Source organism: Taeniopygia guttata, chromosome 4A (assembly GCF_048771995.1).
Source record: "Taeniopygia guttata chromosome 4A, bTaeGut7.mat, whole genome shotgun sequence".
Taxonomy (NCBI): Eukaryota; Metazoa; Chordata; class Aves; order Passeriformes; family Estrildidae; genus Taeniopygia; species Taeniopygia guttata.
The window spans coordinates 10,019,172-10,035,399 of record NC_133029.1 but is presented as its reverse complement, the minus strand read 5'-3'; the positions used below and the strand labels follow the sequence as shown (position 1 = coordinate 10,035,399).

The window sequence follows — 16,228 nt, the reverse complement described above, 5'->3', positions numbered from 1 at the left end:
AATCAGTTTCTGTTCTACTTTGTTTGATTTATGCTGTTAATTTTTGTGGTTTTTTACAAAAGATTTATAGTCTGAAGGTATCATCTGGGAGGAGAGAGCAGGTATCTCCTCCATGAAATGCATGTGAAATTACTTGTACTTATATATAAGCCTACAAATATACACCTTCTATTAGGCAAAAATCTGGTGCAAGAATGCTGTGATGTGTATATGATTTTGACCCTTTTTCTCAGAAAAAGGGTAATGCATCAATACATACTGAACATGATGCATTAAGGACAAATAAAAATACTTTACAGACCTTCTTTCACTCCCAGTAAAAACTGAAAGAAAATAATTCAGATGGGCTATAAATACTCAGCCTGCCAGGAATCACAGAACTGGAAAAACTAAAGCATTTGTGCTTAAAAACTAAGGGTTAATAGACAACAGATGGTGGTACCTCCATTATGGGAAATAAGGAAAAAAAGAGTGGTTTTGGTCAGTTGAAGTATTAATAGTATTTTCAGCTAGCAGGGTGGTAGGCTGAAATTTGCATAAGCATTTGATGTTAGCATAGAAATGAGAGCAGTGTGAAGTCAATACCAAACAGCTTTGGAACTCTCCCACATAAGGTCTTCCTCACTCTTAAGTGCTTCAGTGGGCTGAACGGGAGCTGGGGAAGAGGGACCTCGTAGGGAAGGGCAGATGGAAGGGCTGAGTTCATCCTTCACCTGCTCTTGAGCCTCCTGCGTGTCCAGGGATGGTGAGCTGCAGGAGCCAGGCTGCCCTCGGGGGTGCACAGGGACAAGAGGCAACAGGCAGGAGGGAATACAGGGAGATGCTGGTTAGGAAAACAGGACAGTGAATTCTTTGTGCTGAAGGTTGGTATGGAGCTGGGAATACATTGCCTGGGGAAGTTGTGGGGTCCTAGGAATGTCAAAATTTGATTGAATAGGGCTGCGGGGAACCGTGCCTACTGTTAAAGTGACACCTGCTTTGTGTGTGGTGTTGAACCTCCACACGGCCCCTTAAGAATGAAACTTTTTTTAGTTTTGTATTGTTTTGATTGGGTTCTAAATATTTCCTTTATTTTTTAAATTATTGCTTGATTTATATGCTAAAAATTGTTCTAGGAATTGTTCTGTAAGTGTTTAACAACTCTTCTGTAGAATGTTGTATTTTTTATTAGTGGCAAGCTGGCTTAATGTCTGAGGTAGGTGTTTCCATTAGTTTATAAATCAGCATCCTGTGGCTACATGATTATTTAGCTGTAGGAGTCTTTCTTATTCCATAAAATTTAAATGCAGTTAATTGCATTTAAATGCAGTGGTTTTCTTTAAAAATAATAAATACTACATATATCGCCACTAGTCATTTGTGTTGGAGTATTTCTTGCAAATATCAAAATCCATAAATATCTAAAACATCTAAATCCAAATATCTTAATCCTCTGTCCTCATCACAGTGCAGATGTAAGGAGGCTGACAGCTGCTGCTCTGTAGCAGTGCTGTCCTTGAATTCCTGTGGCTTTGGCCACTCTGTCCCAGGGCTGGCCTGTGGCTGCAGATGTGCTTGCAGAGGAGCTGGGTCCTGTTTGCTCCATTCACCCATCCCTTAGTGCTGTGTACAGACCTCTGCCCAGGTCTGTAGAGATTCTCTTCATTAGAATCAGATTAACACTTTTCTATGTTCCCTTGATGCCTGTGCTTCACAACAGAGTCCATTTGTTTACTGGAAGTTAAGAATTTGGATAAAACTGTTCAGTCAGTGTCTTGATTTTGCTGTATTAAACAGGAGTGCTGTGAATGAAAGAAGGATTATCTAGACCCCAGTCTCATTGCTTTTTTATCCTTTAGCTCGTACCAGACGCTTGAGTTAAATTTGAGCTACTGGGCTAGAGCTGAAAGGCCTTGTTGTCTCTTTCAATGTGGCCTTAGCAGTCAAAAAAGTTATATGTAGTGAGTGCACTGAATTAGTTGTGCTTTCCGAACTGTGTGTACTTTAATCAAAACACTGCGTTGAAAAATGTAACATAGCTGTTATTTGGAGAGAAGGATCTTAAGTATTTTCCTTGTCTTAGGAATGTATGTTTACTAAGATGGGTGTGAAAATGGTGATGGGAAGCAGCATTTCTTGATAAGGATATAGCTCAGCCTGGCTCCCTTCCCCTTACTGAGGCAGTTGCCTAAGAACACAAGATTAGGAATTAGTCATTTTCTGACTGAGAATGTTAGCATTTGTTCAAAGACTTAAAAGGGGAAGTAAATGCAGACCAAGGATAAAAATGGGCTCTAAGACAGCCCTGTTGGTGAAGGCTATGGTTTTAACTTCAACAAATCCTCTGATAGAGGCCTGCATCTCAGTTGGATGTGTCTGAAGAGTCAAAAAAGATTGAAGGAAAGTTTACAAGGCCAACAGTGTTTGTATGTTAATAAGTGAAATAAATTAATGAAAAATCAATCCCCCAGCCAGGCTTCAGCCAGCCAATTCTACTACTGCCATTAAGGGGTAAAACATAGTAGTTTGCTTACTAAACAACAGAGCATTTCCAAAGTAATTGAAAAGCCATGATTGTGTTTGCAACCAAAATTCTACCCAGTTCTTCCCTTGACACCTTTACATTTAAGCTGGAGTTATGCATTTCTGTAAATGCAACTTTGTGTTGGACTTCCATAAATACTTGATTGAATGGTAAAAGCATTGTTTTCACAGCTTGATCTAAGTCCTTGTCTGATTAAGGCCTACATTTTCATCTTATATTTTGACTCTAGATTCTAAGCTGGACAGTTTTTTGTTTATTTGCTCCAACTGTTGTGTAAACAGAGGTCACAATTTTCGCAAATATCTCCACCTAGATTCACTTAACTATAACAGGTTGATGTGATCAACCTCTGGGATTATGGAAAAGAGTTCAGGAGGCTTTTCAGGTGTAGAAAGTTTTCCTTTTATTAGAGTAGAGTGTGCCAGCATTGCCACAGAACAGACACAGAAGGGCTTGCCACAACTTTGAACCAGATGAGGGCTACTGAGGGAGACAACAGGGATGTTTACTGAACTTTGAATTTTTTAGTCTTTTATGTACTCTTTAAAAGATCTGGAAAAATCTTTTATCATCAGCTAATTGTCTAAATCAAATGAATCTTTGAAAGAATACTGGTATGTGTTTAATGAAAGCAATTGATCTACTATTTTCAGGCATGCTTCCTTGTTGTTCGTTTTATTTGAAGATTACTTTGTAGTCTTGCTCAAAGACCACCTACTTATCAGAAGGTAAATTGCAATTTTTTTCTCATTTTTATACTGGCACCATAATAAAAAGCTATGTAGCAACCATACACAATACTACTGAGATTTCTAGTTACCTTTGAGTAAAACTCAATTCAGATATTGTTACTAGGTAATTTTTATTTGCTAAGTGGTTTTGATTCAGTTTATTAATAGCCTATGCCATATCTTTCAACCTAATTAGGTAAGCTAATAATTAATTCTGTGGGACAATATTCTATATCTATTTGCAGATATTACACACTTACAATGAGCTGTTTTCTTCTTTTGAGTCACTGGAAAGCTGAAGGATTCTGAACAGGACTTGGCAGAGCAGCCAGTAACATCCTTGCTATTCAGAATACTGTGTTCACAGCATGCCAGCTATAGATAAAGTTGTAACTTTTCCTTAGGTTTTCACTGCACCTGGAAGCTGTAGAAAAACTTAATAAGAGGAATTTTAGAAGGAATGTCATATACTTATCTTTTTTTTGTCCTTCTGCAAAGATACCAAATTATGATATTCATAGATCTTTAACGTGTAAGAGATTTTACCTTGAAAAATATTTGAATTTGTATTAAAACAATGCTATCATTTTAATCTTTGGAAGACTTATAAGAGTAAGTAAGGAGAGGATTCCTGTTTAGCTTATTCCTGGATATAAATTGTCACAACAGTAATCTAAGCATGTTTATACTTTTTTGTTGATTATTAACTTTCTGATATGACTATAAAAATGTAGTTGGGTAAATGTATTTTACTTCCCTTTTATTTTTATAGTTACAAAGAATCCACAGACTCTCAAATCTTGATTATTTTTTGTTTCTTTACTTAACATTTTAATAAGGCCTCCTTTGCTGTTTGTTAAAATTCAACACTGTATTAAAATGTATTATTCCACTGTGTATCAAGGATCAGTGTCAAGAAGATTTAGTAGTTTTCCTCTTCAGGTCTTCCTGGCAGAATCTCACTTTGTTATTAGAAACAAATCTGCTGTGGTATTTTCTCTCCAGCAATTTTTTTTGTCTTTAAAGGCCTGCAGTGTTATTGTTTATCCCGTTACGTTTTTGGTTTTTTTTTCTCATTGTACTAATCTCTTCCCTCTGTCCCCCTTGGTTCCCTTAGCTTAGGGCCCTTTGTGGCAATGGCAAGAGATTGAGTCCTTACATTTAACAGTGGAGTTCAGGCATCTTGCCAAGAATATCCAAGCTAACCTTTCTCCATGTCACAGGGGCCAGCAGCAAATCTGAGGCATGATTGTGACATTTTCTACATCGTTCTCAAATACATTTTTATCTTTAAGGAACAGTTCTGTCTGAAACTCACTGCATTCATATGCAGAGAGATGAGTCTGGTGGCTCTGTAAGGTGCTGAGTAAGTGGTCACCCACTGGAATTCCCAATTAGCTGCACTGAGGCACAGAGCTGGAGGACTGAAATGCAGGAAAAATGCCCAGCACTCCCCTGACCCTGCCATGTAGGTGAAAGGAAGTTAAATGCTAAGTTTGGTTGTATTTGTCAAGTGCTCTCCAGCACCACAGCTGGAGGCAGATTAATGACAGAATCCTCTGGTGCCTGTTGTCATCACAAACTGAAAACAAACCCTGTCTCCATGAATGCAGAGATACTTCCCTTTGCCCGAAAAATCTAGGATATCCTTCTTATTTTCTGTTATTGGGTGGTCGGCTGGGAGCTCTAGTTTGTTAGTTTGTTTGGTCTGGGGTTTTTTTTGGGTTTTTTTGGTTTCTTTTTGTTTTTTGTTTTTTTTGTTTGTTTGGTTGGTTTTTTTTGGCTGGGACTTTTTTGAATTGTCCTATATCACATGGGAATTACTCAGTAGGCCTGACAGGTCTGCTGACTGCCAAACTCTAAACAGTTGCAAAGATAAATCATCATTCCTGTGTTAGTGCTACTGCCTTTTGATTCTGGGCAAAATCTGGAGGTTGTTTTTGTTGGTTTTTCTCTAGGCAGTTCCAGTTATGTATACAGGGATGTTGAATCTGGAGTAAACACTGAGGCCAATAAAGGCACTTACTAAGGTTGATAAATTGAGAGAGGGAGAAGCCAAGACCCAACTGGAATAGTCTGCCTCCCTTTTTACTGCTTGGTTTTGTCAGGTTTCAAGGCACCAACAATTTGATTTCTTCAAAGGAATCCGCACAATATCTTAACAAAATTAAACTAGTTACTATGGCTATCAGGCTCCTGAATATCCAAGAAAATCAGTGATTCTCACCAATCTTCTGCCTGTTTCTGCCACACCTGAATTTGACAATGGATTGTGGAATAGCTGGAGACTAATTTTTCTCTCTCTGCAAAGTTACAATTGTGCCTTCCCTGCAATTTGCACTCCTTAACATCCTTATCCACCAAATACTCTTATGATTTAGAAAAGGTCTATTATCTCAGCCTTACACATTGAAAAGTGGTTTGTGCAAGGTCACATGAGCAGTTAATGACTGAGCAGAGCTGAACAAGCTGTTCAAGCCCCAAGCTAGAGGGGTGGATATTGCACAGTTTTCTTAAATGAAAGAAGTCAAATGAAAATGTATTTCCAGTCAAACTGAGTAGGACAACCTTCATTGCAGAAGTAAACATTATTTCTATACAGTTGAAACTACAGCTCGGATTACTGTATGATAGAACTTTTCATACTGGTTTAAAATTGTTGGAAGGTGATGCCAAAACTGCATATCACCAAAACTTTCATATGAACAGCAGCTATCCGTTTTGAGTAGAATATAAAATATTGCCAACAGTCTTGGTCTGTAGGTATAAATTTAGAATATTAAGTCTAATATTGACTTTTTCCTCACAAAAGCTTCTTGATCCTTTTTTGACTATCAGTAGTGCATCAGTAGCTGGGCATTGCAGACAGCCTTTGCAATGGTTTATACTTGTTTTACTTATGTGAAGCTCATGAGGTATCTTTTGGTCCATATAAACTAGAATTTGCAGATATTTGTTTTCTTGTTTGGCATAGGCTCTTTGTTAGAATCGTAGTATTCAGGTGCGTTTCTGTTGGAATTATTTTGATATAGGTCACCATTTTTTAGTTACCTTGTATGCTGTAATTGTTGAATTTTCACAAACAACTTTTTAATGTTTAGATTGTTCTGTTGCAACAATCAGATTTTGTAGTAAAAATATGGTTCTTCAGTCTACTTTGCAAAATGAAGGTAATTAAATTGTGCTCTATTTTTCAGTGTCACTTTAGTGTTACTGCAGTGTCGTTTGTATTACCATTTTAGAACTGCTTGTTCCAGAAAACCTCTGCATGTAAAAATAATCGTGAAATAACTCAGGATATCTGCTTAATTTCACCAGGAATCTAAAAGAATTTAAAAGTTTTTGTCAACTGTGAATATAATCTGAAAAACAAAATTCTTGAAATGTCGTTGAGATTCTCTTTTTAGAAACCCTTCTTGGGTTTAGCTGGCAAATTATGATAGATGACATCTGATATGTCAACCGGCAACTTTCTTCCCTTCCCTAGGTAGCTTGTGGTTATCCTACAAAAATCAGCACTGGGCACTGGCTGCCAGCCAGTCATGCTTGAAAACCTAGGAAATACAAAATAAGTGCCATGGTGCAGTTGCGTTATTCTGATGGCTTGTTCTGGTTTCGCTGAAGAAAGAGATGAGTCAGAGATAGCTTTGAGGCTGCAAATTTCAAAAACGCTACAATAAATTCAAGTAAAGTTGAAAACATACAGGGTCTGTTTTCCTTGCAGAGTTGTGTGCTCCAGGGGTGCTTTCAGAATCGATTTCAGGTGCCATGTGAAAAATCACAAGTGATTACTTAAATACACAAAGGATTTTTTTGTTATGTATAAACACAATAGTATGCATTAATTGTATTAACAGTGAAAATTCTTGCTTTCCAGCCTCCTGGTTACAATAACCACAGACTGCTAGATCTTGACCAAGGGAATGTTGTCAGGAAAGCTCAGTGTTATTTCCGGGTTTGGAATTTGGTGCTAGGTTATTGTTGTGTTCCAACACAACAATAGTTAGCTACAACAGGTGTTGTTGCTTCCACATCTCTGATTTTTTAGACATGAGTAAATGCCCCAAGATACTAAAGTTCCTGATGAACAAAACTTGTTTCACTTGGAGCTCAGGCATTTGGAAAAGCTGTTGCTGGTAGCCTTGTAGAAACAAATCAGGTCCCTAGCACGAGTAGTCCAACACTGGAAAGCCCTACTTACACCAGAGTGAGCAAACTCCTCTGTCTGTAGTTAGGAGATTAAACTCACTGGTGTCAAAGCATTTCAGAACTGTGAGCAGATTTCTTCCTATTTTTGCTTCCTCTCACAACTGTGTGCATTTATGAGATACTTGTGTTATTTCTCTTTACAATTTACTCAGTGTTCCATGTGATTATATTTAAGCAAGCTGAAAATCAAGTTTAAAATTTTGTATTACTCTTATAATATTTTGTTCCACACAGGATAATAGGAAATATATGTTGTATAATAAATATTGATTTTTAGAAAAAATAGGTCTAGATTAAAATTTTTAAACAGCAAAATAAACCTTATATAAATTAATTAATTTTTGGAGTCTCAACAGTGGATTTAAAACAGAAGCTGCAAGAAACTGAATTTCATTTGAGTGATAGAACTGAGTATAAATAATGGAAATTAACTTTGTTCAAGAGTGCAAATTAAACCCATTTTCCATCTACATCTTCAGTTGAGTTGTGCAGGAATCATAGAGTTGCTATTTGCCATTCAGTATTTCTTCAGTTTTTCACTGCAATCAGCATTATATCACTCCTTTAGGAAAAGAAAAATATAAAAGGCTTTCTGATTGTTACAAACCAATATTTCTGTGCCTGGAAAGACCTGTATGATGAAGAAGCATTTTTGGTACTATAGTGTTGTTTATTAATAAGTTCAGACATTTGTGTTTTGCATTCTAATTAGCGTATGCCATCCAGTACAGCAGCTAAGAATGTGGTGTTACAGCTGAACTGTGTTGAATGTTTGTGTCTATTTATGTCCAATGTAGCTGCATAGAAACTGAGGTGAGGGCATGCATCATCTATATATTTACACACACAGCCCATCACACACTCCCTGTGTTGTGTTTTCTGTGCAGCATGTCCTTAGCCCAGATAGCACTTGAGTTTAAACGGGAGCTCGGGGGTTGTGCCAGCCTGACAACTGTCAAATGGCACTCTTGAAAACTATTAGGTTAAGATTGTTTCAGACCTTTTTAAATTTAATACCAGACTTTAGACAAATGCTTTCATAACAGGGAAGAAAGGGATACATGATGGCCTAAATCTTTCTATAAAATTATATGTTTCTCAGAGGATAGCTGTAATTGAATTATAGAATGCCTTGAGAGTATCCTTGTCGGTGGTTAGAGAGATATGAAGGGAAGCAGAGAGACTCTTTCACAAACTAAATGTGGAAGAGACACCCTATAATTCAGCTGTATAAAACCCCCAGCAATCATATAATTATACTATAAGTGTGGTTTGGGAGGAATGAAAAGCAGCATTTATTTAAAACATTAAGAAAAATTACTTCATTGTATGAGACATGTATTTTCTCTGTGTTTGATTCAATTAAGTCTTTCTTGTCTGCCCAGCTAACACCCTCCCCTCCACTGTCATAGTGCATTCGTGTGTGGGTATCAGCCTTCCAATGTGCAGGGAGGAGACCCATTTTGGGAGCTGTAGTAGAAGCCAAACTGCAAAAGGAGAATGATGCTAACAGAACTATTTCTGCCAGAGACAGCAGAGTTGGAGTTTTCTGTTTATAAGATTTTCTACAGACAGCTAAAGAGAAAACTGGGAAGTTGATCCAAACTCTGCATTTTTGTAATGTAAGTGAATTACCAGAAAGACAAGGGGAATTATTTTGTGTTAAAAATCACTTGAAGAATTGTTCCCTCTTGTAAAATTTTAGCCGAAGTTATTTTCTGAAAAGGGAGTAAGAGAAATATTAATTGTATCATTATTTACCATTGTAATTGGCAACAGGGGGTTAAGGTGATTATTATATAAAACTCAAGATGTCAGTAACAAATAAATTTACAGTATTTACAATTTATATAGGGACAACATTTACTCTTAAGATTTGGAGGTAGCTTAGCATATTTACAGAGTTCTTAGTGCAGTTTAAATATCCCCAGAATATACGAACTGTCACAAGAGCAAATGACTGGCTGAGCTCTGTGTTGGATTGTACTTCCCTTTCCAAACCCTACTTTTTGGGTTTCTGTAATGGGAACATCTATGCATCTTGCAATTCCAGCATCCAGAAGCTGTAAATGGTGGATGAAGTGATGCAGCCTCACTGCAGAAATACGAAAAATCTTTTGTTTAGTTGATGGAAATACAGAAGAGCTTTTCCAAGCTCACAGAGAAGGATTGTCCTGGTGCTGAGAACAGATGACCTGTTTCCCTTTCTTTTGCTTGATTGTGTTAAACTTCCTTCTGTAGCCTTGTACAGACCAGAATTCTGATACTATTTTTGGAAGAGATCAAGCTGTGGATTTTGAGTGGAAAGGTTTTCGTTTGGTTTTCAGTTTAACGCAGCATTAGGAGGGTTGTTACTCTGTAATACATACAGTATTATGGCCTTACCAAAAGGAGATTGGAAATTAGATCCGTATTTTTATCTTTGCAATCTCATTGCCATGCAACAGTACTAAAGCTGTAAGAAAGCAGCTGAGCTAGTGATCTCATTTAGCAACCCAGACAGCTAACCTGTGTAGAAGGGAAATTGTCAGTAAAAACAGACTGGAGGCTGGTAAGTGTTCCAGGGGATGTGATACCCCAGCTCCAGGGGCTGGAACACCTCTGGGGCTCTTCTAATGGAAAAATCTCAAGATTTCTACAACATATATGCATGTGTTAGCCTGAATGTGTTACTGGGTTTGCCACGGAGAGGCATCACATTACATGTTATGTGTAACAAAAGGTCTGTGTTCTTTTAAGCATACATTTTTGGAGAAAGGAGGAGAACATTGTGAGAGAACCAAATACCACATGACTTTTCAGAAACTGACTTCCACGGGCTTTTTCTATTTTCTCTCTGAAAAATTGTGGTTATAGGCTACTTAATAGCTCAATACTACACTGATTTTTAATTCCCTTTTCTAATTAGGCTTTGTTTTTTGGGAGGGGACTGGTAACAGTCTAAAGTGCATACTAGCTTTGTATAGTCATATAAATTTCACATTGCTGGTACAAACCAAGAGAACATGGCAGCTAAAGAAATGTGGAAATTCACATGAAGGTGGAGCAGATGAAAACTATTTTCAGGATATACATGTCTGAGTGAGCTTAGAGAAGCAGCACCCTCAGTGTGGAGGCACTCCATGGAAACACCCTGAAGGGTGGCCAGCCCTCGATGCTGTGTGTGTGGACTGGTGCAGGGGCTGACATGTTGCAGTGTTATTTTATATCCAAATGTGAGTGGCTTAGGCCACATCAAGAGAATAAAGGAAGAGAGTAAATGAAGGGCTAGTGCACACTCAGTCATCATGGCTAATTAGCACTTCATGGCTAATTTGTACTTTGTGGTTTAGAGTGGAGGCTGCTGGGTGTGAGTTGATGCTCTTTAGTGAGCAGTACTTAGTGGCCAGGGGTGAGACTGGCCCTGCTTCTGAAAGAGATCAAAGTAGCTGAAATGGAACTATCCCACACTTACCAGGATTTGAATCCTGAGAATGAAGAAGTAGAGGAAAAACCTGAAAATGCTGTATGCATTTCTAGATGAAGCTGTGTGAAATACACAGTGCATTAAAGAGGGCTTTGTTTTCAGTGAATAACGGGTTGTTAGAGTCTTGGTTTTGGTTTTGTTGGGTTTTTTCCCAATAATGTCCCTGAAGCTTTCTTTTGTTGATATATAGCATTATTTCCAGGGTCTTTCAGATCCCCATAAAAAGTTGGTTTTTTGTTTTCTTTGCTTTTCACTACCTGAATCCTCTATTGGATGTAGATGATGTATGGCTCAAGAGTTTTAGAGAGCTCCTTGACTTTATTTTAAAATAATGATAAATGGGTTCAGACTGATTTTTTTTTTCTGCAAACTTGAAAATGACTACAAAATAACAGTAAAATGGTTTAGGTTTTCTTCTTCTAGAATACTAGCTGTTCTGTTATGTGTACATAAAATGTTGAGATGAACATATAGATGCCACCTACCAAGTTACCTTCTCAGAATCTTTGTACTGCTTGCAAGCTAGAATTATTTTTTGCATTTTATCATGAGCCCTCTACACTGAGATGCCACATTTATATGCTTTATGTGAGACCCCCCTCCGTAACTCAAAGATGGAGCATGACTCTTGCAATCTGCTTTCAGAATTGCATCTAAGCCATTGATTTCTCTCTGACTTGTGTCTTAAATACATTATTGATGTGCACCATCATCTTCAAATCGCTGTAGATGCTGGCACTGTGCACCTGTAGCTAGCATATGTCTTTGTTTACTGGTGTGGTATAAGAAGGGAAAGATTTTAGGATTTTGTTTCTCTTTGGAAAATATGGACTTGAGAGGCTAAGCAAGGTTGATGTTTGGCTAAGAGCAGCTTCTAAACCTTGCCATTGGCCTTACTTTTGAACTTTTCATGTGTATCTTAATTTTTCATCTTCCTTTTTAAACTTGGACAGAAAATTCTTTTGAATTATTGGTCAAACTTTCTATTTATGCAGCTTTAGGGGTGAATATTTTTTTTAAACACATCTTACTGTAGATTCTACTCTCTACAATGTATCTTATGGCTTAAAATCTAGTAGAAAATGTAAAACAATGTAATCAAGCATTTCCTGCTTTGGGCTCTTATATTTGATAAGCTTCTTTGGCAATCCACTTTCTGTTAAAATCTGCAACATGCACTTAAAGTGTATTCTTATTTGAACCCTAAAAGCTAGCTTTTTGTGCTTACCTGAATTTTATATATTAAATGTGTAAGAGATTTTAGAGATTCTTTTATTTCTATCATTCTTGTATGTTTGTTCTTGTTTTGTTTAATCCCAGTGAACTCAGTACTTGAGTATGCCTGTTGTATGTATGTTTTTGAATTATGCAGGTTTGGGGAATTTTGATCATCTTTACCGGAAAGGCTGTTTCAGAGAAAAGGAAATTGTAAGCCTAATTGATTTGACAATGCAAAGAAAAGTTTTTATATTCTAGATTGACAAAGTGTGGTGGATTCAGATGTACTTAAAATAAACTGAAAAGAGTGAAGTGCTTATTGAAATTACTGTCTTAAGGAAAGAGCCCTAAATTGTTTTGCAACTGTAATTCACCAGAAATAATTTTGTACTCTGAACTCGCAGAAGGCTCCAGCTTCATCGTGCTCAGGGTTTCTATGGTAAAATGTTACTGCAGTTGACATAATGATGAAGAGAGCTATTCTGGCCTGTTTTGAAGATGCAGATTTTGAATTCTCAGTAGCAATTAATACAGATCAGCAGTGGCCACAGGCTCTTAAAGGATCAGTGAGAGAGAAATGACTTAGAGTTTCCCTTGTAGTAATATACAGAGAAAGGAAAAAAAAATTATTTATATATATATATATATATATATGACTCTTAATGAGGGTTTACATTTGTAATAGATCAGAGAAGCTTTATGAAAAGGATCAATACCCAAAGAGGTAATATTAGTCATTGTCGCTGAAAATTTTACTATCAGGCATTTTGCTCATTGAAAACAAAAACCAACCCATGGAGGTGCTCGTGCTCAGTGATGTGACAAATTCAGCTGCGAGTGTGACTGAAACCCAGGGATGAGCTCAGTGACTGATCAGTCTGAGAGCGCCGTGTTGGCTGCCCTTAGCAAGGGGGGAGAAGGGGGTTAAAGCAGTTCATACATAATTCATTGCAGGAAAATGAATTTGCTAAAGCATTCAGTGTTTATATATAACACAGCACACACGATAACAGACTTCTAAGCTGAAGCTGAGCCTTTCAACATTTTTTGCTGAAGATCCCAAGAGATATTTCATTTACTTTGTTCTTTATAGATGTGCTAAATGAGAGTAAGTCTGGGATTCACATTCTGTATCTTGGTTTGCAAAAGACAGGAATGAGCTCTGAAATTCAGATCTGGATGGAAATTTGCCATCATCTGTTGGATGTGTAGTCTAAACTCCCATTTAACTTTTTATTTGCTTTTCGAGAGTCTTGTGTCTAGTTTATGGCTCAATGGAGAAATGAATCAGCTTGTAGTGATTAATAGTCCAGTTGATCAATAAATAAGAATCCCCACTTGATTGTACCAGATAAGATATCCACATGGCATTCAGATCCTGAAGGGTATTTATTTTAATAATAATTTTAATTGCCCATTTCTGAGACTCTATTACTTCCACTATAAACAGCTTAACTATAGTATTACAGGAGAAGGCTTAGCTTTGGTGGCATGCCACATCACTCAGCATATTTAATGATTTCCTTTGTATGTCAATTTTTTAATGTGGCTTAATATTTTTATTTTGTGTTGTTTTCCAGTGTAGGGATATGAGAGCAGTGACATATTCATTAAACTGTCCAGGATACTAGTGAGGTTTTCCTGTTGAGTTAATGAATTTATTTTAGATCCTAGTTGTGTGTGTGATGCAATGAATGAATTGCTTGGCATTTGTCTACAGTGATGTTAATCTGAATATACTGACAGCATCCCTCTCCTCCAAATGTAATGTGTACCACATCCAGTGGTACATACACATAAAAGTATTTCTGTTGCCAAAAACATCTGCCCTTGTGAACATAAACCAGCAAATAAATTCAAGCATTGCTTTTATCTCAATAATGAAGTTTAGAGTTGTGGATTTTTTTCTGAAATACATGGAGGTAACAAGTACTTTGAGAAGTACCCAAGTAGAATATGCAAGATGAAAATGTATTTTAATGTAAGCAAGAAGGGTGTTGGTCTAAAGTGAGTTTGTGTCCACTAAAAATGGAGTGAATATCTGGGTTTATGTTTACCATCCACAGTAACTCAATTGAAACAGATTTTATAACCATAGAAAATGAAAGTGAGAGAACTATCATGTGTGTAGAAAATTTTTATCTGTGTGGAAGCTAATTCTGTGAATGAAATAAGTCTGGTTTGTATGATACTTTAGTTTTTAAAAGAAGGTAACTTACTTTAGTTTCTGCGGTAGCTTTCATACATTAAGGAACTGAAAGAGCTTAAAGTAAAACCAACAAATTTGGCATTTTTTCCTTCATCTGAAATATACAATTTGATATTTTAACTGCAGGTGAAAGATTACTTTTTCCTTGTTGTATCCTTTGGTAAAATGAGTTGTTGTATCCTTTGGTAAAATTGGCAGCTAGAGATGTGGGGTGAAATCTGTAAAACTTAATGAACATTTTTTAAAATATATAAGAATATTCTTATGTATTTTGTTACACTATTCTCCAAATGTGGGGGAGAAAAGGAGAGTGTGCCCCTTGCCCTCCTTGTATGCTTAATGACAAAGGCCAAGATCATGAACTTAGAAAAGGAACTGCTCCTTCAAATCAGGAAACTGAGAGTTAAAATTAAATTGTTTGATGCCTAATTTAATAGGTGCTGACTTCTCTGATGCTCTTTCTGGAAGGTTTCCTACCCTGTCTGAAATTAGACTGGTTTTAGTGATTTATAGAAAATACACTATGTTGCTAAGTGATGAGACTAAGAGAACTAGAAACATCCCTTTAAACCAGTCCCCACTGGTAATAAGGAATCATGAGCAATGCAGAAACTGTGAATAGTTGTGGCCAAGCATCAATGCCTGTGGCTGAAATTTGCCCTCAGTTGTAGGGCTGATGTTTGCATTTTCTTCAGTGTTTCATCTTTGCCTAAGCCTGGGTTCAGATTCAGTCTCTAGTTTTGATTTCAGCTAAATATTACAAAATTGGAGGTTGGGATGTCTTTATGCCTACATGAGATAAGCACCACTTTGGCTTCAATGCCATTTGTGTGTTGTTGCTTGAGTCTATATTGTTGTGAATACAAATGGAGAGACTGTCTTTGTCATTCCTCTGAGGAGAGGTTTGCACTGCTGAGATTGCCTTTTGCATCCTTACTCTGTGTGTGCCTTCAAAAAGGACTTAAATGCCTTCAGTACAGTTCTTTGGATCCTTGCCATCTCTCTGATCCACAATGCTAAATGCTGTAGGGAAGTCTAGGAGGATGGGCACAGATGTCTGCTTACTATTCATCACTGAAGAGAGTTGTGCATCACTGTTGTTGAGACTATTTCTTTCTTCATGCCTTGAGCAGAATCTTGAGCTTACTAGGGTCTGGGAGAGTAGCTGGTCATCAGGCTGTGGATTCCCTTTGACTTTCTGAATAGCAGCCTGCTGTCAGGCACTAGTTAGAAACCTTCAGAATACATTGATACTGTCTTCATTTTCGGTTTGTCCTGAAAAACAAGGGAGAGAAGGTTTGCCCCTGCTCCCATCTGTTTGAGGCAGTGATCATTTCAGTCATGAGAGACAAGGCAGTCATTACTCTTCCATCAGCTTGAAGATGCATTGATCGTGTTCAGATGATTTTGCACTATTTTTTTTTTTTGGTATGTGGAGAGGTTCTGTGCTTTTGAGAAGCTTTTTCAAATTTTTTGCAATCAGTGGAGTTCAGCTGAAGCTCTCCAGTGCCCAAGGACAGGCTGAGTTGGGAGGGAGATGAGGTGCTGTGGCTCTGCCATCCTCTCCAGACACCACAATGGTGAGATCTCAGGGGCAGCCTTTAATTCACCCAGGTCCTGTGAAACCCTGACCAGGTTGTCACTCAGATGCCTGAAAATCTCTTCATCTCAGTATGTGCGTTTCAGAGCACCTGGGTGTTCAAATTATGGTGAGGCAGGGCTGGAGCATTTTTCAAACCTGGATTCTCTTCCAGTCATCAATGAGAATTAATGGAGATTAAAAAGGGGTGAATATTAAATCTTACTTCTGCTTGTCTAAATCAAGCTGTTTGTTAACTAGGAACAAGGCTGTCTGAGTGGGGAGAGTGAAT

General features: G+C 37.4%; 1 protein-coding gene across 22 annotated transcripts in view; it reads left to right on the top strand.

Annotated features, from left to right (window-relative positions):
- The window catches only part of TENM1 (teneurin transmembrane protein 1), an 873,984-nt gene that overhangs the window by 607,717 nt on the left and 250,039 nt on the right, over positions 1-16,228 (top strand). For 2 of the 22 annotated variants that reach the window (XM_041716258.2, XM_072929135.1), the window contains one exon: positions 3,178-3,252. The exons of the other annotated variants lie outside the window; for them this stretch is intronic. The gene's annotated coding sequence lies outside the window, so the exon portion shown is untranslated. The remainder of the gene's footprint in view (positions 1-3,177; positions 3,253-16,228) is intronic. 22 annotated transcript variants of the gene reach the window in all.